The 26,072-nt window shown below is 41.1% G+C and overlaps 1 long non-coding RNA gene across 2 annotated transcripts; it reads right to left on the reverse strand.

Moving 5' to 3' along the window:
* On the reverse strand, positions 1 to 25,364 carry LOC124258657. Of its 2 annotated transcripts, none has more exons than XR_006893637.1 (3): positions 25,330 to 25,364; positions 9,099 to 9,104; positions 1 to 121 (listed from the first exon to the last, which is right to left on the reverse strand). It is a non-coding gene; the product is annotated as an uncharacterized LOC124258657 (long non-coding RNA). The 2 variants fall into 2 exon arrangements; XR_006893636.1 differs by lacking the exon at positions 25,330 to 25,364 and adding an exon at positions 14,837 to 14,849.
* Positions 25,365 to 26,072: the final 708 nt, after the last annotated feature.

Here is a 26,072-nt window from a genome sequence, read left to right on the forward strand (position 1 = left end):
TCATTAAGGTTGTGGAGATGCACACTGAATTCCACACTACCAATAGCTATGATCTCACACCACAGTTCATCGCGGAGGTCAGTCAAGTGATCACAGTACTGGATAATATGGGTAAGAATATCTGTGTAAAACAGACCACACCTATGGCACAAGTCACTACCACCCTGGTTCTCCTTAATCACAGCACAGGTTGGCACCACAAAATTGGCTGCTGCTCTGCAGGCCGGCTTCTTCTGCGCAATCACCCAGGCTTGGTGCACACACAGGTTCGGGTGAATCTGGTGGAACTCATGTAGTCCTGAATCCACTTATCTCTGTCTGTATGACGTCACTTCGAAGTTCATTACATATCTTTTCACAATTTTCTTCCACGCAGTCTGCTTTATGAACTGTCCTGTTTTTTACATAAGACTCTAGCTGCTGATGCAAACCGTATTTATGAAGAATTCTCACGATGTCGGGAATAAACCCGTTGACTTCTCAAGCTCATGTCTGAAGCACAGAAGTCTGGTAAGAAACACCTGGTGAGGCAAATAGTGTCTCTTCATATTGATGAGTCTGCCTATATATAACAGCTTTCGAGTATCACAGTCTCAACAGGACAAAGCCCTAGGAGACCAAGACAGATATCTGTCCTGGTTCTTGTTGGCAGATTTTGTATTTTCTTTACTGCATAACGGTATGCTCGTTCGAGCATGGTTATCTCATGTTTGGTGAGACCAGTCCAAAGCTCACATCCATAGAGTGCCTTTGGTAGCACAGATGCTGCAAGTAACTTGCTGGCTGTCATCGGGTTCATTAACTTTGAGTGGAATCCTTTCCGCAACAACACATGTGTGTTTGCTCTCAGTGTGTTACAAGCCTGCAGCACATGCTCGATGGATGACATTCTCTGTGTGAGTACTATGCCTACATGTCTGATGATATCAGTCTGGACACAGGTTCACTGTATAGTGTGATTTCCGGACGGTTGCCCATCCTGTTCGCACTATAGGGAAACGTCATGATCTCACTCTTGCTGGGAGACAGAGTGAAACGCCAGTCATTACTGTAATCCTCACACGTCTGCACACGGCTGTTCAGAGCATGCACATTTGAACTAACAACCGCATTGTCATCTGCTTGAGTAGGTGAGCACATATTCAGATCTAACAACATTGCACCTTTCTTGGTATCAGAGAGTTTCTTCAACAGTCCATCAAGATATAACAAATACAGCTTAGCTGAAAGGACTCCGCCTTGGCGAACTCCTTGTAGAAGCTCAAACACTCTAGATTTATGTTGCCCAAGTTGTACATATGATGTCATACTTGTGTACATCCTGTCAATAATAGTCCACAGCTGTCCGTGAACCCCTGCTTCATACAGTTTGTATCTGAGACCGTTATGCCAGACAGTATCGAATGCCTTCATTGTATCCAAGAAAGCAACGTGTATATCTTGTTTCCTTTCATGGTATTGATATATAGTCTCTTGCAGATTAAATGACGCTTCTAGAGCTGACAAGCCTGTTTGATACGCCATCTGCTGTTTACTGGGAAAAGTTGCCGTAGACTTCAGCGGTTGTAAGTGTTGTATCAGTTCCATTTCAAATACCTTTCCAATGACAGGCCTGAGCGATATACCCCTGTAGGAGTTCGGATCTTTTCTCGATTTGTTACCCCCTTTGAATATAGGGACCATGACGGATACACACCAGTCTCTCGGAAGACTTCCTGTGTTCACAATAGCACCAAACAGACATGACAGATGAAACATCAAACATTTCCCACCGTGACGTAAGTGTTCATAAACCAAACCATCATGTCCTCCAGCCTTCTGGTTGGGGAGTTGCGAACACAGTGCTTCTATGTCTACTGCACTAAATGAAATACATTCACCACTCTCTGTTAAACAACTCTTCCTGATGGTGTCTACTGTATGGTTGACATGCTTTTGAAATGCCCTACTGAAATGTTCCTTCTCAGTATCTTGATACACAGCACTGAAGTGAGCCGCCCAAGCTTCTATCACAGCATCGGGAGTGCTGTGAGTAACACCACTATACGTTATAGGCGCCAGGGACGCTTCATGTCCCTTCTGTGCTGTGAGTAACACCACTATATGTTATAGGCGCCAGGGACGCTTCATGTCCCTTCTGTGCTGTGAGTAACACCATTATACGTTATAGGCGCCAAGGACGCTTCATGTCCCTTCTGTGCTGTGAGTAACACCATTATATATGTTATAGGCGCCAAGGACGCTTCATGTCCCTTCTGTGCTGTGAGTAACACCATTATACGTTATAGGCGCCAAGGACGCTTCATGTCCCTTCTGTGCTGTGAGTAACACCATTATATGTTATAGGCGCCAAGGACGCTTCATGTCCCTTCTGTGCTGTGAGTAACACCATTATACGTTATAGGCGCCAAGGACGCTTCATGTCCCTTCTGTGCTGTGAGTAGTAACACCATTATATGTTATAGGCGCCAAGGACGCTTCATGTCCCTTCTGTGCTGTGAGTAACACCATTATACGTTATAGGCGCCAAGGACGCTTCATGTCCCTTCTGTGCTGTGAGTAACACCATTATACGTTATAGACGCCAAGGACGCTTCATGTCCCTTCTGTGCTGTGAGTAACACCATTATATGTTATAGACGCCAAGGACGCTTCATGTCCCTTCTGTGCTGTGAGTAACACCATTATATGTTATAGGCGCCAAGGACGCTTCATGTCCCTTCTGTGCTGGGAGTAACACCATTATACGTTATAGGCGCCAAGGACGCTTCATGTCCCTTCTGTGCTGTGAGTAACACCATTATACGTTATAGGCGCCAAGGACGCTTCATGTCCCTTCTGTGCTGTGAGTAACACCATTATATGTTATAGGCGCCAAGGACGCTTCATGTCCCTTCTGTGCTGTGAGTAACACCACTATGTGTTATAGACGCCAAGGACGCTTCATGTCCCTTCTGTGCTGTGAGTAACACCATTATACGTTATAGACGCCAAGGACGCTTCATGTCCCTTCTGTGCTGTGAGTAACACCATTATATGTTATAGACGCCAAGGACGCTTCATGTCCCTTCTGTGCTGTGAGTAACACCATTATACGTTATAGACGCCAAGGACGCTTCATGTCCCTTCTGTCCTGTGAGTAACACCATTATATGTTATAGGCGCCAAGGACGCTTCATGTCCCTTCTGTGCTGTGAGTAACACCATTATATGTTATAGGCGCCAAGGACGCTTCATGTCCCTTCTGTGCTGTGAGTAACACCATTATATGTTATAGGCGCCAAGGACGCTTCATGTCCCTTCTGTGCTGTGAGTAACACCACTATATGTTATAGGCGCCAAGGACGCTTCATGTCCCTTCTGTGCTGTGAGTAACACCACTATATGTTATAGGCGCCAAGGACGCTTCATGTCCCTTCTGTGCTGTGAGTAACACCACTATATGTTATAGACGCCAAGGACGCTTCATGTCCCTTCTGTGCTGTGAGTAACACCATTATATGTTATAGGCGCCAAGGACGCTTCATGTCCCTTCTGCATCCTGTTTACCATTTAGTTGATCGTATTTTAAAATGATTGGGATACAAAGTCGTAACTGTAGTAATAGCAAATAAGTCTCTAACTGTATATTATGGTAAAATAGTTTGCATTATACTGTTTGGAACATTAAACTTGTCCATATTATGCTAAACTGATTTAAAACGTTATTGAAACACTTTATAATGTTTTTGTTTGATCTTTTAGTGTTTGTGTAGCATAACTTACGTAATATATGTTGTAGGGTTCTTTATGGAGGTTTCTCGTACTACAGTATCCTGGTGCTTGTAGTATCGAGTGAGTTAAAGGACAGATTAATGGTTGATAGGCTCTGTACATGGCCATACTGTCAACGCCGTAGATGACATGTACCCACTGTCAACGCAGTAGGTGGCATGTCCGCACTGTCAACGCCGTGGATGGCATATTCCCACTGTCAACGCCGTAGATGGCAAGTCCCCATTCTCAACGCCGTAGATGGCATGTCCCCACTGTCAACGCCGTAGATGGCAAGTCCCCACTGTCAACGCCGTAGATGGCAAGTCCCCACTGTCAACGCCGTAGATGGCAAGTCCCCACTGTCAACGCCGTAGATGGCATGTCCCCACTGTCAACGCCGTAGATAGCATCTCCGCACTGTCAACGCTGTAGTTAACACTTTTGTTCGCGTTATACGTGCAACACCCGCTATAGGGTGTACTGTTCGCTGTACCCTGAATAGTAAAGTGTACTTGTAGCACATCAAAGGTTGAAGCTTGAAATCACAGGTATTGTAAAGGATTTAAGATAGCTCAAAATTAGTGTTAAAAACAAACCAGTAAAACCGCAGCCCATCGATGTATGCGTACTTTGTTTGGTGTCCGCCATGCTGGTGGGCATGCGAAAATTGTGCATTACGGAGCAGTCTTAGTAAACTTAGTCTCCGTATTGTTCGTTACACTCCTACACTGAGTCTAACAAACCCTAATAGAAGGTCGCGTCAGGTAACCTTTGAGCGACCTATGACTTAAGAAATACAGTTCGCTCTACCACCATGTCTAGTGTAATAAAACACACTTTCTCCCTGAACTATTATCGTTAAAGTACGAGGACGCTTACGTCCGAGTGCTTTAACGTTATAATAGTTCAGGGCGAAAGTGTGTCTTATGACACTATACATGGTGGCAGAGCGAACTGTATTTCTTTTCTAAGATGCCAAATTTAATACTTTCTAAGGATAATTACGATTAATTTAAGGCAGAAAACAAACGACGGCGTCGGTGACCTAAATTAAGAATCCTCGCACAGGGCTAACTGGCGCGCTGTTCTATTGATGTGTCTGCCCCCCTACGTTAAGACGCACGTTACCAGAAAAAAACAAATGATAACAGTTTGATGACGGTTTACGTTTGGATTAAATATCTTCTCTGAATTATTTTAATTTCATCTGTCATTAACGTAAACCATATGGGGCAAGTTGAACGTCGCATTTCTACTACCAACGTAAGTTTAGATCAGTAAATCCAGATGAAGCTGAGTAGTCAAGCGACATTCCACGATTGCATTGTGGGAATGTAAACATTGCGAACGTTACCGTGTCGCTGAAAACTTATGAGTCGAATTGACACATTTAAACCGTCGTAAAACATAAACGTAATGTTTCCTCCAGTGATGTTAGCTGCGTGAAGCAACTGCAAACGAAGTAAGGGGATGCAACGGAGTAGTTTACTGTAAGAGGCCGTACTAGGCGATGACAACTGACATGCATCGTGACGTCGCTTACATTGTGACGTAATGTAAAATGGTTCGATTACGAGGGGGCACACTAGAATGGCGCAGTGACGGGAAAACGTCATTCAATTGTTACGTCATCAAAAAACTATACCTTTATTGTCTGATAATGTATTTTTTTTCGATTGTTCTAACCGCTAGGCATCTTAGAACGCCCAATCAAATGCGAGACGGCCGAAAGGATTTAATCAATCAGACAACGACTACTGTTTAGAGTTCGGCGGGACTTACAAAATTCCCCGGTCACTGACACTGATCTCTCAACAAACGAAAATCCGCATAAAAGACATATATTTGACCTGCAGTATATACGCTTTGGGGTTTCCGTTGACATGGTTACCATTAGCTAATATTTCCGTAAGCTGACATCCTTGAATATTGACGAAACGCTATTTTCAGCGACTGCACCATCCGGAAGCGATCGTATGGAAAATAGCATTCGGAATCGTTCGGGTACAAACCTTTTCGAGGTAAAAGTTCAAAAGGTATGTGTGAATGTCAACTTTCGCGATTTGGTAAGTTGTGTTCTGATTGGTCCATGTCAAAGGTTACCTGACGCGACCTCCTACTAGGGTTTGTTAGACTCCATATAGGAGTGTAACGAATAATACTGAGGCTAGGTTTACTTAGATTGCATTACGGAGACATATACATACAAATCAGAGACCTTTATAACGTGGTTATATACCTATGACTGACTTTAATCAACCAATCACAATCAAGTATTTACTCAAATAATGATAGAATTATTATAAGGCTTATTTTAGCATAGCGGTAATGTTGTTTTTTGACGGTTATTCAACCTCCTTACATTAACAAGTTTACATATGTATGAAGTTGAGTCTGTTTCTGAACTTGTATATAAAGACACACAACATTATCTGACATAAACCAAGCATGATTGTTGTATAAAGCTCTGTGTCATCCTGTCAGTCTATATGGCGTGTAATGCAGAGTCACTGTCATTTTGTAATATTCTTTCCAGAACAGAAGGTGGAAATGACAGCGCCAGTGGCCACCCAGGTTGTGCCGGGGACGGGTCCCAACTGTGAGAACACCTTCACCGTCTCCTTCTACACCCCCCCCGGAACACCAGGCTGACCCCCAAAAACCCACAAACCCAGACGTCTTCATCAGCGACTGGCCGGAGGTCAAGTTGGCAGTCAAGTAAGTATGGTATACTGTAGCATCTCCCCGAGACAAGGGAGGACATATCTGATGGTAAAAATCCATTTTCATCCTTCGAATTTCGTGGTCTAACCACTGCTGAGAGTTATGTCCCTTCCCTGTCCTTCTCATTGACGAATCAGGTTCCATCTTTCATACCACATGTATTCACTTCAAATAACATGGCGGCAAGACGATCTGATCGGTAATCGAGATCTTTATCATAACAGGTCTTATCTTGCGAAGTGCTGCAAATCAGTAGTTAACCTTGATATAAAACCCGAAATGATTTTGAAACATATCTGACGGTACACATGCTCTGTAAATCTGTAAATCCAGCAATCCAAAGAAATCTCCACTTCAGTCGCCATGTTTATGAAACGGATTTCCTTACGCCATTTTGATTGGACTGTGACTCGTTTCTCCAGCCAATATTTACCTCCTGACTATGTCGACAAGGGTGGAATCCACAGGTTTACAGTAAGTTAACTCCCTTGTCTCGAGAAGATTTACAGCAGTGTACCCTCTGTATGTAACAAAATTCTGGATCTCCTCCTGGGAAGCGAACCCGTCAAGATCCAGGTTAACGTTGGTCTGGACTAACGATATGACGTCATGATATGACGTCATGATATCACTGACTGGATTGTCTGGTCCAGATGCAATTGTTTACAGGTAGCCGCCATAAAAGCGTGAATATTGCTGAGTGTTGACAATATACAAACATGCAAAATATGTCTATAAGGCACATGTTTCTCAAAAGAGAGAAGGCAGGACTTTTTATACATGTAGATTTTTTTAATTGAAAGTATATAATGAGTGAGAGGCTGTTTACGTCATTCAAAACTGGACTCCACAGGAGAGATAGCTTTGGTTGGATCAACCGGTTCCAGCTGGGATATAATCAGCCCATTCTGATGTCATCGGTTACCATCACAACACAAGGACATCACTTCGGCCTCTGCCACTGAAGCTGCTTAATCTGCACTGGAAGCTCACTCTTGTGTCTTTTGATATGTCTGTTACATACAGTATTTGACATCGCAAGTGGCTATATTTCAGGTTTAGAGGTTGATGAGAAGTAATTGGCTGTGATAGTTTTGTTTTATATGTGTGTTTTGGACTACCTCTCTAATTCCAGATTTTGTTATATCTTCAGGTCTTTCAGTGGTATTGCTGAGGAGAAAGACTGGATCAACAAAGGGAGAGAACTCGCCGAAGACCTTGACAAAACGGACTTGAAGAACAAATTTGTGAAGGAATATTACTTCACGGCTGGTTACGACAGCCCATTCAAACTCTTCGGACGCCATAACGAGGTGTGGTTCAAGCTGGACGACTGAACATGGACTTGATGAAAGCGAACTCTCCTTATACTGCCATTGAAATTAGCTTTAGTTAGTGTGGTGGGACTGTTTGATAAAACACAACGGTTGTGAAAAAGTGAAACAATAATGTGTGTGAAACGTTTAGTTGTTTGTACGGGTCTCTAAATAGTGGTTGAAATAGCTGCACTGAGAAGTGTTTATTTGTTTGTTCGTGTTTAACACCGCACTCAGCAATGTTCCAGCTTACATGACGGCGGTCTTTAGATAATCGATATTGGACCAGGCAATCCGGTGAGTATCGATCTACGCTATTGAAATACGATGACCAAGCCAGCGAGCCTGACCACCCCATTCTTGCGGCAAACATTGGTTGCTGAAGACCACCACTGACCCGGATCTTCACAGTGTAGCAACACGTGAATACAACGTGACATTTTAGACACTACATGGCTCCGACCGCATGGTCCGTCAGTGTACAGGATGATAGTGGCACGGAGCATTGTGATGATGGAATTGCATGGGGAAGTGTTCCAACCTTCTGTCATAAGTTTTATTCTTCTCTGCACAAAAATACCAGAAGAGTCAAAACATGCTGAACCGATGTACTGAAATCAGTTTTGATGAAATATATTTATTCAGTATGTGATGTGTATTTCTGATTATCTCCTGAAACATTTGCCAGGGTAACTTTACCATGAGGTGTTTTGTTTTCATTATTTTACATTTTTACTGACAATGTTGTATACTTTGTTACATAAATAAGTTTTTTTTACAAAGAACACTAACTCCATTGTTTTTTTACATGTTTCTATTGGGTGTAAATGGTTTCGTTAGAAAGTGAGTGAGTTAGCGAGTGAATATGGTGTTATGCCGCTGTTAGCAACATTCCAGCAATATCACTGCGGGGAAACAGCAGAACTGGGCTTTTCACACATTGTACCTACATGTATGTGTGGAATCGAACTCGTGTCTACGGCGTGACTAGCGAACTCTTTTACCCTTAACCCTACTGCCCCTTCATTATAAAACGCTTAAACGCCTGTCTTCAGAACATGAAGCCTCTTGTTGCAAATAATCATGAAATTCCTATCGGGAGATATTACGCATGACCTGAACACAAATACTCATGTTAAGGGCGATACTTCTATATTGCAAGTCTCATATTGGGGAATGAAAAGAAAATAGGTCCTTGGATGAAATTTACCAATAAACTTTAGAGAGGGATATCTTATTAGCTTTCGATGGAACTCAAAACCTGTTCTTTCAGTACAGTACTTAAAAAACGCCAGGGAACACCTGAATCTTTCGTTTTACTGTAGTTGGTCGGTAATGGCAATTTTGTATCAATGTGTATAAATGCAAATGTATGCACAATGGGGAACATTCCTGGAGTTGCGCCCCCTTGCCCGCTTGGAGCGCTGCGGTAGTTACGGTCCAACAGTAGCTGTCACTCTGATACAGGCCTGCCTATCGGTCGAGCCTAAACTAACTCGACATTAAACCTACTTTTTACTCTGTGATTCTTATATTACGAATTACCGAAGCTGGAAGTTGCAGGGTCATGTCTTGACTGTATAGGACCGCATCGCGGCTCCCGGCTAGGTGTATACTATCGCTGAAGGGGTCGTTGTCGGCACAGGTACTACAGAAATGTACCCCAGGTACGTTTCTGTATACAGAAATGTACCCTAGCCAAAGTAAATGTACAGAAACGTACCCGGTACCCTAAACGGCAGACGAGTCCATATTTTCTCAAGCCAAACCGAAACCGGTTTGTGGTGTTGTTCCAGATCGCCTGATTTCGAGCGCTTTCACCTGCATCGCGCCGAGTATTCACTTTGTATTCTAACGCAATCGAATATGGAGCTCATACGACAGTATTATAGATTTCCGATCAAGAAGATGATGACGATTTCCCATGTTCATTTACGACAGCTGTTGGTGGGAACGATTTGGAAACGGCCCTTTCAGGACACCCAAAACTTAAAAAGTTTCGCCCCGGAGAATAGCGCTGTACGAAGTATGTCACCCCCATTGTAGACAGCTTTCAATTATCTGTAAAACGGACTACAGGGGACGTCATGCTCAAGAAGAATCGATTGTCTGATATTTTATAACTGACAGCGGAAGGAAGGTATATAGTTCTTCCTGACGAACACGCACCGCCATGTTGAATATTTCCGCGGTTTGAGAGGCAGGGATAATTTTAGTACGCGTTCGAGAAACCGGTTTAGCACTCATCGCACGCAGAATGGGATCGTCCTAGGGTACGATTCTGTACATTTACTTTGGCTAGGGTACCTTTCTGTCTGTAGTGTACCTGTGCCGACAACGACCCCTTCAGCTATACTATCCTTTGCCCGGACGTTTACAAGAACGTTATAATTTAGCAAACTTGATTTCCTTCATTTTATACTACAATGTAAATGTTGAGTGTCTTTCCAGCGCATGATTACAATCTTACAAAATAACAGAGGTAGTCTGTGACGTTTGCCAGCGTATAGTCTTCCTTGCAATGGCAGTGCTTCGCCTAAGCATTGCGACCAATGAAACATTTCATACAGTGTTTATGCATGTAATCGTTCAGTCATCGCTTGAACGGGCTTTCACAGAGTAACAGAGACGCGGCCAAGTGTCGAACATTTCATACAGTGTTTATGCATGTATTCGTTCACAGTCATCGCTTGAAAGGGCTCTCACAGAGTGACAGAGAGACGCGGCCAAGTGTAGACACTTGTAAGCGCTGCAGGCTGAATCTAGAGAGAGAAACCTACCTGAAAATGGCCGATCTCCTTGGAAAGCACATGTTTTCTATGAAAAACAGGTATGCATTGTCGCCGGTGCAAGTAGAGGCATAGGAAGAAGTGTCGTTGTCAACTTGGCGTCAAAATTCCCACCCGGATCTCTAGTAGTAGCGCTAGCTAGAGATTTGGAACAGTTGGCCGTAACGAGCGCATTGTTAATGGAAGCAAGTACCGGTGTTGCATGTGTGACCAGCATGTTTGACCAGGGTCGCTTGACCAACATAAGTACGATACACTGCTCAAAGAATGTCTTCAGGTAGGTTGCCATAAAGTTTTTGCATCGCTTATATTGACAACAACATGTATTCATGACAAAGCCGTATCAAATAGGTTTATCATGAGGTCGTCACAATATATCCATTTGAACTGCTCACCTCCACACAGTTAACATGAGGTAACTGTGATCAGATAAGTGATATCCAACGCAAGAGTCGGATATTTATTAAGAAGTGAAGAAGGTGTTTAAGAAGGTTTTCAAATGATGCAATATTTTGAATGACCTGCCCATAAAGACAAAGTGCAAACGTATTTTGTGTACTAGTTTGCATGTTGACTGCAGCAACACACCACACGTAGACTGAATTACATATTACATACTAATGACATATTTAAAAGCGGCACGTGGTCCTTGCTCATATATATCTATGTTCATGAAACAAATACCAAAATCATTATCATTTGAAAATACATACACCCGTTTGAAACTTTCTCAGAAAGGCCATAGGTGCATTAAACTTAATGAAACTGTGCATTTCTGATTATCTCCCGAAACATTTGCCAGGGTAACTTTACCATGAGGTGTTTTGTTTTCATTATTTTACATTTTTACTGACAATGTTGTATACTTTGTTACATAAATAAGTTTTTTTTACAAAGAACACTAACTCCATTGTTTTTTTACATGTTTCTATTGGGTGTAAATGGTTTCGTTAGAAAGTGAGTGAGTTAGCGAGTGAATATGGTGTTATGCCGCTGTTAGCAACATTCCAGCAATATCACTGCGGGGAAACAGCAGAACTGGGCTTTTCACACATTGTACCTACATGTATGTGTGGAATCGAACTCGTGTCTACGGCGTGACTAGCGAACTCTTTTACCCTTAACCCTACTGCCCCTTCATTATAAAACGCTTAAACGCCTGTCTTCAGAACATGAAGCCTCTTGTTGCAAATAATCATGAAATTCCTATCGGGAGATATTACGCATGACCTGAACACAAATACTCATGTTAAGGGCGATACTTCTATATTGTAAAGTCTCATATTGGGGAATGAAAGGAAAATAGGTCCTTGGATGAAATTTACCAATAAACTTTAGAGAGGGATATCTTATTAGCTTTCGATGGAACTCAAAACCTGTTCTTTTCAGTGACAGTACTTAAAAACGCCAGGGAACCTGCCTGAATCTTTCTGTTTTACTGTAGTTGGTCGGTAATGGCAATTTTGTATCAATGTGTATAAATGCAAATGTATGCACAATGGGGAACATTCCTGGAGTTGCGCCCCTTGCCCGCTTTCTTTGGAGCGCTGCGTGGTAGTTACAGTCCAACAGTAGCTGTCACTCTGATACAGGCCTCGCCTATCGGTCGAGCCTAAACTAACTCGACATTAAACCTACTTTTTACTCTGTGATTCTTATATTACGAATTACCGAAGCTGGAAGTTGCAGGGTCATGTCTTGACTGTATAGGACCGCATCGCGGCTCCCGGCTAGGTGTATACTATCGCTGAAGGGGTCGTTGTCGGCACAGGTACTACAGAAATGTACCCCAGGTACGTTTCTGTATACAGAAATGTACCCTAGCCAAAGTAAATGTACAGAAACGTACCCGGTACCCTAAACGGCAGACGAGTCCACTTTTCTCAAGCCAAAACCGAAACCGGTTTGTGGTGTTGTTCCAGATCGCCTGATTTCGAGCGCTTTCACTGCATCGCCGAGTATTCACTTTGTATTCTAACGCAATCGAATATGGAGCTCATACGACAGTATTAGATTTCCGATCAAGAAGATGATGACGATTTCCCATGTTCATTTACGACAGCTGTTGGTGGGAACGATTTGGAAACGGCCCTTTCAGGACACCCAAAACTTAAAAAGTTTCGCCCCCGGAGAATAGCGCTGTACGAAGTATGTCACCCCCATTGTAGACAGCTTTCAATTATCTGTAAAACGGACTACAGGGGACGTCATGCTCAAGAAGAATCGATTGTCTGATATTTTATAACTGACAGCGGAAGGAAGGTATATAGTTCTTCCTGACGAACACGCACTGCCATGTTGAATATTTCCGCGGTTTGAGAGGCAGGGATAATTTTTAGTACGCGTTCGAGAAACCGGTTTAGCACTCATCGCAATGCAGAATGGGATCGTCCTAGGGTACGATTCTGTACATTTACTTTGGCTAGGGTACCTTTCTGTCTGTAGTACCTGTGCCGACAACGACCCCTTCAGCTATACTATCCTTTGCCCGGACGTTTACAAGAACGTTATAATTTAGCAAACTTGATTTCCTTCATTTTACTACAATGTAAATGTTGAGTGTCTTTCCAGCGCATGATTACAATCTTACAAAATAACAGAGGTAGTCTGTGACGTTTGCCAGCGTATAGTCTTCCTTGCAATGGCAGTGCTTCGCCTAAGCATTGCGACCAATGAAACATTTCATACAGTGTTTATGCATGTAATCGTTCAGTCATCGCTTGAACGGGCTTTCACAGAGTAACAGAGACGCGGCCAAGTGTCGAACATTTCATACAGTGTTTATGCATGTATTCGTTCACAGTCATCGCTTGAAAGGGCTCTCACAGAGTGACAGAGAGACGCGGCCAAGTGTAGACACTTGTAAGCGCTGCAGGCTGAATCTAGAGAGAGAAACCTACCTGAAAATGGCCGATCTCCTTGGAAAGCACATGTTTTCTATGAAAACAGTATGCATTGTCGCCGGTGCAAGTAGAGGCATAGGAAGAAGTGTCGTTGTCAACTTGGCGTCAAAATTCCCACCCGGATCTCTAGTAGTAGCGCTAGCTAGAGATTTGGAACAGTTGGCCGTAACGAGCGCATTGTTAATGGAAGCAAGTACCGGTGTTGCATGTGTGACCAGCATGTTTGACCAGGGGTCGCTTGACCAACATAAGTACGATACACTGCTCAAAGAATGTCTTCAGGTAGGTTGCCATAAAGTTTTTTGCATCGCTTATATTGACAACAACATGTATTCATGACAAAGCCGTATCAAATAGGTTTATCATGAGGTCGTCACAATATATCCATTTGAACTCGCTCACTCACACAGTTAACATGAGGTAACTGTGATCAGATAAGTGATATCCAACGCAAGAGTCGGATATTTATTAAGAAGTGAAGAAGGTGTTTAAGAAGGTTTTCAAATGATGCAATATTTTGAATGACCTGCCCATAAAAGACAAAGTGCAAACGTATTTTTGTGTACTAGTTTGCATGTTGACTGCAGCAACACACCACACGTAGACTGAATTACATATTACATACTAATGACATATTTAAAGTGGCACGTGGTCCTTGCTCATATATATCTATGTTCATGAAACAAATACCAAATCATTATCATTTGAAAATACATACACCCGTTTGAAACTTTCTCAGAAAGGCCATAGGTGCATTAAACTTAATGAAACTGTGCATTTGGATGGTGAGTATTGATGAAACCTTTGAATTAAACCCAGGGAAGGGTGTAGACAATAAACGCAGAATACTTTTCAGCACTGTATAAGGAATATGTTAAGCCACGATGAATGACAGTGAGTAATATTCGTTGTTATGTCACTGCACAAATAATGTACTTGCTAAATGAATAACGGTATCTCCACATCACAATGATTTTAGTAAATTTCCATATATTCATGTATTATTTAGATGTTACTTCCCAGAATGGCTTTTATGGCTATAACGGCATCGTGGTTATAACTCCCAAATCTTCCTGGAAGAATATTAGCGTTATAAGAGAGAGTAGACTGCATCTGTAATATATACTCTCCCCATAAAGAAACGCATAGGTGTATTTAACGAATTTAATCTGCTGACTTTAAAGTGAGATAAAACATGTAATAATGTATCAGTTGCAGCCTAATTTCATAGTATAAAAGATCAAATGTCTGTTAACATGTATAGCTTATAGAAAGTGCAATAAGTGAGTGAGCGAGTATGGTTTTACGCCGCTGTTAGCAATATTCAAGTAATATCACAGCGGGGGACACCAGAAATGGGCTTCACACAGTTCAATAAGTAAAGGCGTCCGCTCCAAGTTGGGCGTTGTCTTCAGTACCTACCACCACACAAAATGACTGTATTGCCCACATTTACTAACGTTAGGTAATATACGTTTGATCCGGCGGCCATATGAACAACGTTGGAAATCTACGTATCATCTGGCTGTCAGATTTACACACGTTTAAAAGGGTGTTTAAATTAACGTACACTCAACTCTGTATTTACATGTATTTCACAGGTGTGTAAATCTGGCCATTGTTTTCATGTGTTTTCTAGCATGTGTAACATATGTAAATGCTGTGATTGTAGGACATGCATTTTAATACCTTTGAAATCTCGTATGACCAGGGTTAGGTTTGCCATATATTTAGTACACGCGTAAATGGTTGGTAATGGATAAATAGTGTTACAAGATTTACACTATTTTAACATGTATTTCAATGGTTCTGTAATGTAACTTTCACATATGGTTCGTTAGCGCGTCGGACCACGCCATAATGCACGAAGGTCATTAGAAACACATGGCGAAGTGATACCCATGACTGAGCACCGCTATTAACGTGCCTGCCTTTCTTGACATACACATGATGTCTGTTTAAAAGGTTCAGATATTGGGCCTGTTGGCTAGAGCGACATGTATGTTAGGGAGTGTGTGTGTGTGCATGTGTGTGAGAGGGAGGGGTGTTTGATGGGGCAGGCCTAGGGTGGGGTGATGGCGGTGGGGTACTGATAAGCCTTTCTGCAGCTGGTCAGTAGGTAATACCGTTTATACTTTTTTGCAATGGAAATTACATTACACTTTAAATAACTGATCTTAGGTACACTTCTTATATATAACATGCAAGGAGAGACTGCTTATTGCAATAAAACACAGACAGGTGTGTTCACACAGACATGAACCGGTAGGTCCCTAATTTTAGTGCACACTTGTATAAGTTATCAGACTGATCATAGCTGCACAAATTTTATTATCTATTCTTTTAAAAAAGATGATTACAATGTATTAATGATTCCCGGTGTAAATTACTGTTGTAAATGTGTAAACATGCATATACGTACTTGGTATAACCTCTCTTTTATTCGGAATCTAGATATTATCCCATACGGACGTTTTCTAAAATGTAAGTTCCCCGACGGAATATACATAAGTGTACACCTATTTTGATTCCAGTTCTAGGGTAGATTATAGAAAATTCTTGTGATTACAATTAGTTCATAAGCTTAGGTAACTACGCAGTTTCGATAATTACTGGAAGTTTACCACCTCACAGCATTTGTTACTCATGCGTTTTCATTTTCGCTTTTTGCTCTCTGATTTGTTATACATTACATAATTATGGTAATCATTTTGGCATCCCGATATCATGGAATAAATGTTTACTTATTAATCTATCAAAGTGCCGAAACTTATTGTCTGTATGTGTTACTGTTATTGAGTGAAACTGTTAAATGTACCTTCGTACAGAATTTCCAGGACATAGAAACTGAAAATTGCTAAATAAATGGAAAACTAAATTTGATAAAATTGCAAACAATTATTATTCATATACCAGTTTTAAGTATCAGTGTGCAGATGTTCAATGGATATTAAGACCAAGTAAATTGGAAGATTCACAGACTAACAGTATTTCTTTACAGTATTTCCTTACAGACATATATAGAAAATATATTTTACGGGTATGGAACGAATGGGGTAAAACATCTGCAAAGCATCTGAGTCAGCTGAGATTATCCTTTAAAACATCATATGTACATTTAACAATTACTTATCATTAATTGCAACCAAAGCATTACATAAATGCCATATTTCCAGACAGCATGACATCACCTTTGGCCGGAGTTCCAAATATTTGACACATCGAAACCTGTCAGTTAACGCAAAGGAAATAACCCTTGTGTTTTACAATGATGCCTTAATCATAGTCACAATGAAGCATAGGTTGCCATGTGTTTTGCAATATGACTGAGTCAGTGAAATACTAATATTTACCAAATAAAATTAATTGTAATGAAGCCTTTCTTTAAGCAGTGACTTAACGCCATACATAGCTAGACTTGCTTAGATCATTAAAAAAAAAGAAAAAAAGGTAAAAAAAACACACAATAAAAACCTAACAACTTCATGTAAGGCATCATAGATATTTCACAAACATGGTACAGGACCCTTCCCCTCATTAGCGTATTGCCTCACCACTTGCGAATTAAGCGTTCGCAGATGTAAGGCGTTAGCACTACAGTAAGGGCAGGGCGGAAGGGGAAATAATATAGTTCTGTGACTGTGAGACACTCTGGGAAAATATGTGGAAAACCAAATATTTTGGACAATAGACCATTGTTTGGGTATTTTAATTGTAAATATGATTCAAATATCTTAGCCTAAATTTCTATATCCTTACATATAATTAAAAAGTGTAACAGGACGAGTATTCATTTTGTCTTTTGTCTTCTACCCGTCCCTACTAGACTAACAACTAGTCTCTGAAATGAACATATTTTACAGAAAAAAAGTTCATAGTAAAAAGGAAAAATATAATAAAAAGGAGCCCTGAGACATTCTCCGGAAGCTGTGGAAATCTACACTTGCCACATTTTTCTAGACTTGCGTGGGCTTGGATATATTTGCTTCAGGGTCTATATGACAGACTACGTCCCTACATACGCTCAATCACATGTGTCTCCAGGTCACGGAGAATCATTGGTGCAGGGGCCCATATTGCAATTCTCGCGCGTTTGCATGTGTTGTTGACGCGGCATGGACGCCTTGTGACATCACTATTTGATTATGATTCACAAACACATGCTCATGATATGGTCGGAATCATGCCACGGATTAGCAGATATTTATCATGAAAACAGGTTTTAATGTAGGTGGCTTGAAACTTGCTTTTACAAAGGCCAATAGATTCGATCACAATACTTTTCGATTTACAACTTCTTTTCTCTTAACATGCTGACCTCAAAACTGATTTAAATTCTAATCGCTGATTAAAGAGTAAGACAATAAATAGTATGTCAAATTATCGTTACCATGACAACCCTGTGATATGTCACCTTATGTGATATGTTACCTTATGTAAGAGAGCTATAAATACGATGCTGGGTGTGGCAATACTACTGCAGTTGACAGTGTCTGTCGTAAATTTAAATATGTTGCTTCAACGCTATCACTAATCACTGGGTATCTATACAATTATATGTGTGATGGAGAAGCACTTGCGTCGCTAGTTTTCTCAACAATCTGAATACATGGATGTAGCGTGAAACCGGCAGATACCTATAGAAGAAAGTGTTTGCCCTACCTGTAACAACGATGCCCCGTGTCTATAGAAGGGATATAATATGGGGATGAATGACATGGACCTTTATCTTGGCCCGTTTATGATGATACATATTGCGATCTTTCACAATAATCTCTCAGGCTATCAGATTGAGGGTATTCTTTAATCATAACCGGTATTTCAATTATTGTATTTATACAGTTCGAACGTTCTCCATATATACGTCCGTCAGATACATCGCGCACTACCCCCTTTCTCTTTTGATCTTCTCAAGCGACTGTTACAAGTTCGAAGAATCCTGGTCAAAGTTGAAAAGTCTTAAGACTATTCCCTACTATTCTGTAACATACACATTGTACCTAAAATGGGTAGAGCTTCCGTTCGGGGGAATATCAGGAGGACAGCGATACATTTATCTCCAATGTTGTAGAAGGCACTCCACTTACTTAGGAAAACAATAACTTAATGAGATATTGCATTCATGTCGGAATCAATATTTTCGGCCCCAATCAGATGTGAACTTGAACATGCCAGGTCTGCGTCTATGTCAGACTTAAGGTCTGCGAGTTGTTTAGCAGCACTGGGGCGTAATAGTGCATATAGGCCTGCTCCAAACAACGGAATATTTATCTTTTGAGAAGGACTTCTCCGACGGGTAAAGGTACAGCAATGCAACATCACATTTACTCCAATTATGTACCGCCGAACAATAGTTAGTAGTGAGCTGAATAAACTTAAGAAATTACGAGTTGGTACGTGTGGCATATTTGGCTGAGCTCTAAGAGAGATAAAGTGCTATTCTATTGGGACAGCTAGGGACACTTGAGAGGACAAAGAGGCACCTCATCGCCCTTTGTTCACCGCTGAACCTTTTAACCCCTCGAAACAAGCACCTCACAAGATTTGCCAACACCGCAGACAAGACGTAACTGATACTGGTAGCAAGAGCGAGTGCAGCTTGATAAGGCGTGTTAGCTTGCGTAATACTGCTTTCTTTGTCAGGCTCTTTTGGTAATAAGAATAATGAGGTCACGTGGATGTGCAGCACCATAAATACTCGGATGATATACTCCAGTAGAAAAACTATATAACTATACATAAATTATATGCATCGGGGACTGATTGTTTGCGTGTCTGGGGATTTAAGTCGACCATTTCAGATTAATGTCTATTAATATATTGCTCATCTCTTACGTGAAGTTTGTACAGGAGGTGGTGCGCGTGTAAACGTATGAAGTAATATCCGTTACATGTTCAACACGAATGGCGTTAAGATTAGCTTCACACTATCATCTGCGACTGAATATCTTCGATATTCATTGCGCGATCAAAGGTAACACGAGTTTTTTAAAACTCCCAGCGTTGTTGAGTGAGTGACTCAACATGGATTTATGCATAAAAAACATACAGGGCATTGATTAGATTCATGTTCCCGTCATGTTCAAATATAACCTCAAAGGAAAGACCAGCACGAACAAACACAGGCGTTCACTACACGCTCTCGCTTTATGAGATATACGACGACAGATGGTTGTTGTCACAACATGTAATCAGTGAGTGTTCAATAGCAAAACCAGTCAGTAGTTTACAAACTAAATTAAAAAAGGCCAGGTTTCTTTTTATCCACTATTATGTGATACATTTAGCATGTGATAAGTTGTAGAAACGCTACACTTCAAAGAGTAAATAAACAGAAGAACTTCCATTTGTTTTCCGTTGTCAGATCACATTATGCCAACGTCATCGCTAGGCGTGGGACGTGGAGTGACTGAAAAGCAAATCAGCTTGGAATACATTCTGTGTTTCAAAGACAGCTATTTAACATGAAGGACTAGTGTAAATTTTGCAGTAATGATTTTTTATTACGATCGAAATGGGCCGACCAATATGAATAATATCTCAAATTCTATTACATGCCTATGAGTATGAAAGTCAAGTACATGCAATGCCTTGCAAATGGTATTATTGATAAACATAACTTGACAAACGTTCAGCCATTATAGGGGCGGTGGGGTAGCCAAGTGGTTAAAGCGTTCGCTCGTCACGCCGAAAACCCGGGTTCGATTCCTCCAATGGGTACAGTGTGTGAAGCCCATTTTAGGTGTCCCCCGCCATGATATTGCCGGAATATTGCTAAAAGCAGGTAAAACTAAACTCACCCACTCACTCCATTATAACCGACACTGTCCATGTATTTCATGCAGCCCCGACTATTTTGCCGTCGCCCATGTCCGTGTATGAACCATACAGAGACACATACAAATTGCATTTCTAGCATTGCCATCGAAAAACATAGTTTTATTGCTTCCTTTTTAAAACAGTTTCTGAAGAGAGAATACAATACAACCATTCTGATTAACACATATAAGATTCAGATTTTAGATTCGCAAATCGTAATCGAGACGGGAAGCTATATGAGGACCTTAGGAGAACGCATAACTTGTCAGTTGACACGAATTATTATCAGTGAAGATCTTACCGGACCCAAGCAGCCCTAGCTCGAAGGGCCCGCCAGCTTGTCTTGGATGAGAAAGTTGAGGCATCATGGGTGACCAGTGGGGTCATGCATCCTCATAAAGATGCTGGACGGGACGGCGAGAAAGGTGGCCAACAGCACTTCGATGAAGTGTGCGAGTCTACTAAACTCAAGGTGGTGATTAGTCTGAGTCAAGACAAATGAATACTATTACAGTCATGAGATAACTTGTATGAGATACCCATAATGCCCTTGCACGATCTCATGAACAGTTACTGTCGATAGTCATCATGACTCCATGCTTGACATCAGTGTAACATCAGTGTAACTGTACATAAAACTGTGTTGTTTACAGTAACATTGCGGTTTTGCAGAGATTCACATGTGATATAAATGAACAATTTATATGATTTAGATAAATATGATAATATGCGCTCAAGAAGTTGTCAACGCCACCCTTCACGTCTTCAGTCAGCTAGATGTGAACGGTGAACGCGCTGCGAATGTTGTGAAGCACGTGAGTGTGTGGGATGCACGAGCAGTGTGTCCGTGCTCTACATGCTATGTAACGGGTCTGTCTACTACAGACGGACAACACGTGAGGTGAGGTGTGGTGAAATTGGGTTTTACGTCGTGCTTGAGAATATTTCGCTCATATGACGACGTGCATGCGTGTGTATGTGTATGTGCGGCTGCTTGTACTAGCCCAGACTGAAGCTGGTTTTATAGTGCTAGCCCACTGAGGTACCATGCCGCAGTGAAGGATGAATACCCCACTCAGACACATTATACTGACTCCGAGCCGACCAGTCCTTGTTGTACCAATTAATGCCGAGCGCCAGGCAGGGACCAACAAGTACCATATTTTAACGTCTTTTGGTATGACGCGATCGGGGATCGAACCCGCGACCTTCCGCTCTCCGGGCAGACGCTCTAACCACTACACCACGGAGGCGGTCAGACAACACGTACTTACAATAGATCGTCCATACAGGTAAAATGTTAGCTTCCTCCGATGATAACGAGTCCCAGTGTACCAACTTGGTTTGTATGCATACTATGATTTTGCTTGCTTGGTTCCTCATTTCATTAAAATGCACATACAAATACACATTTGTTTGCATCTCTAACCAGGTGTAATCTTGAATACGAGTGGACGTTGCTTAGCATAGCATTAAATACATGTATAATACATTGTGTAGTATATGTGCAACATATACAGTATTGCAGTATACATATACAGTAAGGGCTGGACAGAAGGGCAAATAATATCGGTCTGTGACTGTGAGACAGACTGGGACAAGATATGGAAAACCAACAATTTGGACAACAGACCATTGTTTGGGTCATTTAATTGTAAATATAATTCAACTAGCTTAACCTAGATTTCGATATCCTTCGAATGTACATTTGGTTGAAACTGGAAAATATACATTTATCCCGAGACAAGAACGAATGTTTAAATATAATTAAAAAGTATAACAGGACGAGTATTCATTTTGTCTTTTGTCTTCTACCCGTCCCTACTAGACTAACAACTAGACTCTGAAATGAACATATTTTACAGAAAAATAGTTCATAGTAAAAGTGAAAAATGTAATAAAAAGGAGCCCTGAGACATTCTCCGGAAGCTGTGGAAATCTACACTTGCCACATTTTTCTAGACTTGCGTGGGCTTGGATATATTTGCTTCAGGGTCTATATGACAGACTACGTCCCTACATACGCTCAATCACATGTGTCTCCAGGTCACGGAGAATCATTGGTGCAGGGGCCCATATTGCAATTCTCGCGCGTTTGCATGTGTTGTTGACGCGGCATGGACGCCTTGAAACATAACTATTTGATTATGATTCACAAACACATGCTCATGATATGGTCGGAATCATGCCACGGATTAGCAGATATTTATCATGAAAACAGGTTTTAATGTAGGTGGCTTGAAACTTGCTTTTACAAAGGCCAATAGATTCGATCACTATACTTTTCGTTTTACAACTTTTTTTCTCTTAACATGCTGACCTCAAAACTGATTTAAATTCTAATCGCTGATTAAAGAGTAAGACAATAAATAGTATGTCAAATTATCGTTACCATGACAACCCTGTGATATGTCACCTTACGTAAGAGAGCTATAAATACGATGCTGGTCGTGGCAATACTACTGCAGTTGATAGTGTCTGTCGTAAATTTAAATATATTGCTTCAACGCTATCACTAATCACTGGGTATCTATACAACTATATGTGTGATGGAGAAGCACTTGCGTCGCTAGTACATCGCGCACTACCCCTTTCTCTTTTGATCTTCTCAAGCGACTGTTACAAGTTCGAAGAATCCTGGTCAAAGTTGAAAAGTCTTAAGACTATTCCCTACTATTCTGTAACATACACATTGTACCTAAAATGGGTAGAGCTTCCGTTCGGGGGAATATCAGAAGGACAGCGATACATTTATCTCCAATGTTGTAGAAGGCACTCCACTTACTTAGGAAAACAATAACTTAATGAGATATTGCATTCATGTCGGAATCAATATTTTCGGCCCCAATCAGATGTGAACATGATAGGTCTGCGTCTATGTCAGACTTAAGGTCTGCGAGTTGTTTAGCAGCACTTGGGCGTAATAGTGATATAGGCCTGCTCCAAACAACGGAATACAAAGAAACTATTTTTCATTTCATGTCTCACAGAATATATAATTTGATATGGCATTGTTTGTTGTCGCATACTTTTGCGCTAGTGAAACAAATGTGGACAACTTAAAGCTGCATGGCGTTATTACAGCAAAGGATGAGCGGAAGGAGAAATAACATGGTTCAGGCACTGTGAGACTATTAAGAAAGGTCACATCATATTCCCATTATGTACCGCCGAACAATAGTTTACAGTAGTGAGATGAATAAACTTAAGAAATTACGAGTTGGTACGTGTGGCATATTTGGCTGAGCTCTAAGAGAGATAAAGTGCTATTCTGTTGGGACAGCTGGGACACTTGCAAGGACAAAGGGGCAGCTCTTCGCCCTTTTGTTCATCACTCACAAGATTTGCCAACACCGCACACAAAGCGTAACTGATACTTGTAGCAAGAGCGAGTGCAGCTTAATAAGCCATGTTAGCTTGCGTTATACTGCTTTGTTAGTCAGGCTCTTTTGATGATAAGAATATTGAGGTCATGTGAACGTTGATTTCAAACGTACTAAAATGTGTGAAAATGAAATTACATGAACCAAGTAATTCACAAGATGGAAACAAATGATCATCTTGCTTGAGCACAGGTAACATGAAGGTGTATGAACCGTTCATATACATACCCCTGATATCCGGTATGATACATACATATCTAAGGTGTGTAAACATTTGCAAATTTGAAAACTTACATGTGTTTCCCCACCTCAGTAAATTTACATGTTTCCAACCTGAGTAAACTTAGAACGAAATCGGAAATCTCACCACCCATTAAAATTCAAAGGAATGCATCGGAAATACTGTATGATCATGTATTTACTGGGGTATCTGTTTTGCAAATCATGTTTGGAAATACCTGACAATCCGGTCATGGCATACATGAACGAGGTACTTGTGCATACGAAAATGTACGATGAGCATATGTTTAACAGGTATAGATTCATATGAAATATATGCCCGAAGTTAGGAAATATCTGAAAACATATGTAAATCCGGTCATGGCATGTATTTCCTACTGTATTTACGTTTATTTCAATGGTTTACTATCCGGCTTTTGGTCCTGTACGTCGACGTCGACATAGTCGTCGCAGCACAAGGCCTTCTGACTCCACTCTGAGGTCCATCTTTTGATAAACGATTACGAATGGTTTGTGCCGACGCTCAAATCAGTCACTGCACGTGCAGTTGCAGTTGCTGTGACAGTTCGATTCCTTAGATTAAGTACCCGGATGTGATTCAGTGGTAATCCGAGGTCTCCCACTTCGAGGCCGAGCTGGGTGAACTCTGGTGAACCTTGAGGTGACAGACTGAGACTCCCCAGCCTCTAGATTCCAATGTATTATTTTACAGCAGTGAGTCGCGGCATATAGATAATCTTTCATTTAGCTATCTAAAAACAATGATCGTCTAAAAACAAAACGACCTTCTACAGGCAATGTCTCTGCCCGCGATTCCTCAGAACTGAAGTTCTTGGGGGGAGTTCTTTTCTTTTTCGTTTTTCTTTTCCGTCATCACAGTTGCTCATCACGACGACAATCATCACTAGAATGCTGAGAGCACTGTTACGTATTTCTGACATTTTACATATCCTTATGTTAGCACATTCATATATGCTACATTTTTTTCCTTGTAAATTCTAAGATTAAACTGGCAGTAACTCTACTTATCTAACTTGTGCAGTTCAGTCAATCATTCTGAAAAGTACTATTGATTTGGGTGAATAAAATCAGCCGTGACCTCTCTACTATTTCAGTCTAGAGAAAATAAATAATTAAATAGTTCTTTGGTTTACAGTGCCATAATCATTTATTTCATTTATTCGTCGTTAAATAAACTTTGTTAAAATTGCATGTATCAATCTACATCACTGATCATTTAACACATGGATAACTTATCTGCATGTATGGAATAATTGACAAGTTCTCTACCACAAATATATATTTCAATTTGGTTATGACTGGTTATGAACTAGGACTGACTGACTGAGTTTGGTTTTACGCCGCTTTAGCAATATTCCAGCAACATCACGGCGGGGACACCAGAAATGGGCTTCACACATTGTGCCCATGTGGATGATCAACTTCTTTATTACGGATTCGAACCCGGGTCTTCGGCGTGAAGAGCCAACGCTTTAACCATTAGGCTACCCCACCGCCCCTTATGAACTAGGAAGGATAACAATATATGGATGATCAACTTCTTTATTACAGTGACGTTCTAACATGGTCAGTCTCGCTGTAATAAAGAGGTTGTTCATCCATCTATTGTTATCCTATATTATTACAGCTCCAACGTCTAAATGCCCTCAATATATGGATGATCAACTTCTTTATTACAGTGACGTTCTAACATGGTCAGTCTCGCTGTAATAAAGAGGTTGTTCATCCATCTATTGTTATCCTATATTACAGCTCCAACGTCTAAATGCCCCTCAATATATGGATGATCAACTTCTTTATTACAGTGACGTTCTAACATGGCCACTCTCGCTGTAATAAAGAGGTTGTTCATCCATATATTGTTATCCTATATTACAGCTCCAACGTCTAAATGCCTTTCAAAGAAGTTAGCTATAAACATGTAAAGTTGGATATGTTGTTACTGAGTGTATTATTTTAGTCAAAACATCCACTGAATTCATGAATGTTTGAAACTTGAGCAACCTGCATCAAAACACTTTCCAAGGCTATGGATGGCTCACATTGACCCTGTCATATGACAAGGTCAATGATCGGATGCTGTTGCAAGCTCGATACTGTGGAGGATCAGAATGATTCGAG

Source organism: Haliotis rubra, unplaced genomic scaffold, assembly GCF_003918875.1.
Source record: "Haliotis rubra isolate DU_JTF1 unplaced genomic scaffold, ASM391887v1 Scf7, whole genome shotgun sequence".
Classification (NCBI taxonomy): Eukaryota; Metazoa; Mollusca; class Gastropoda; order Lepetellida; family Haliotidae; genus Haliotis; species Haliotis rubra.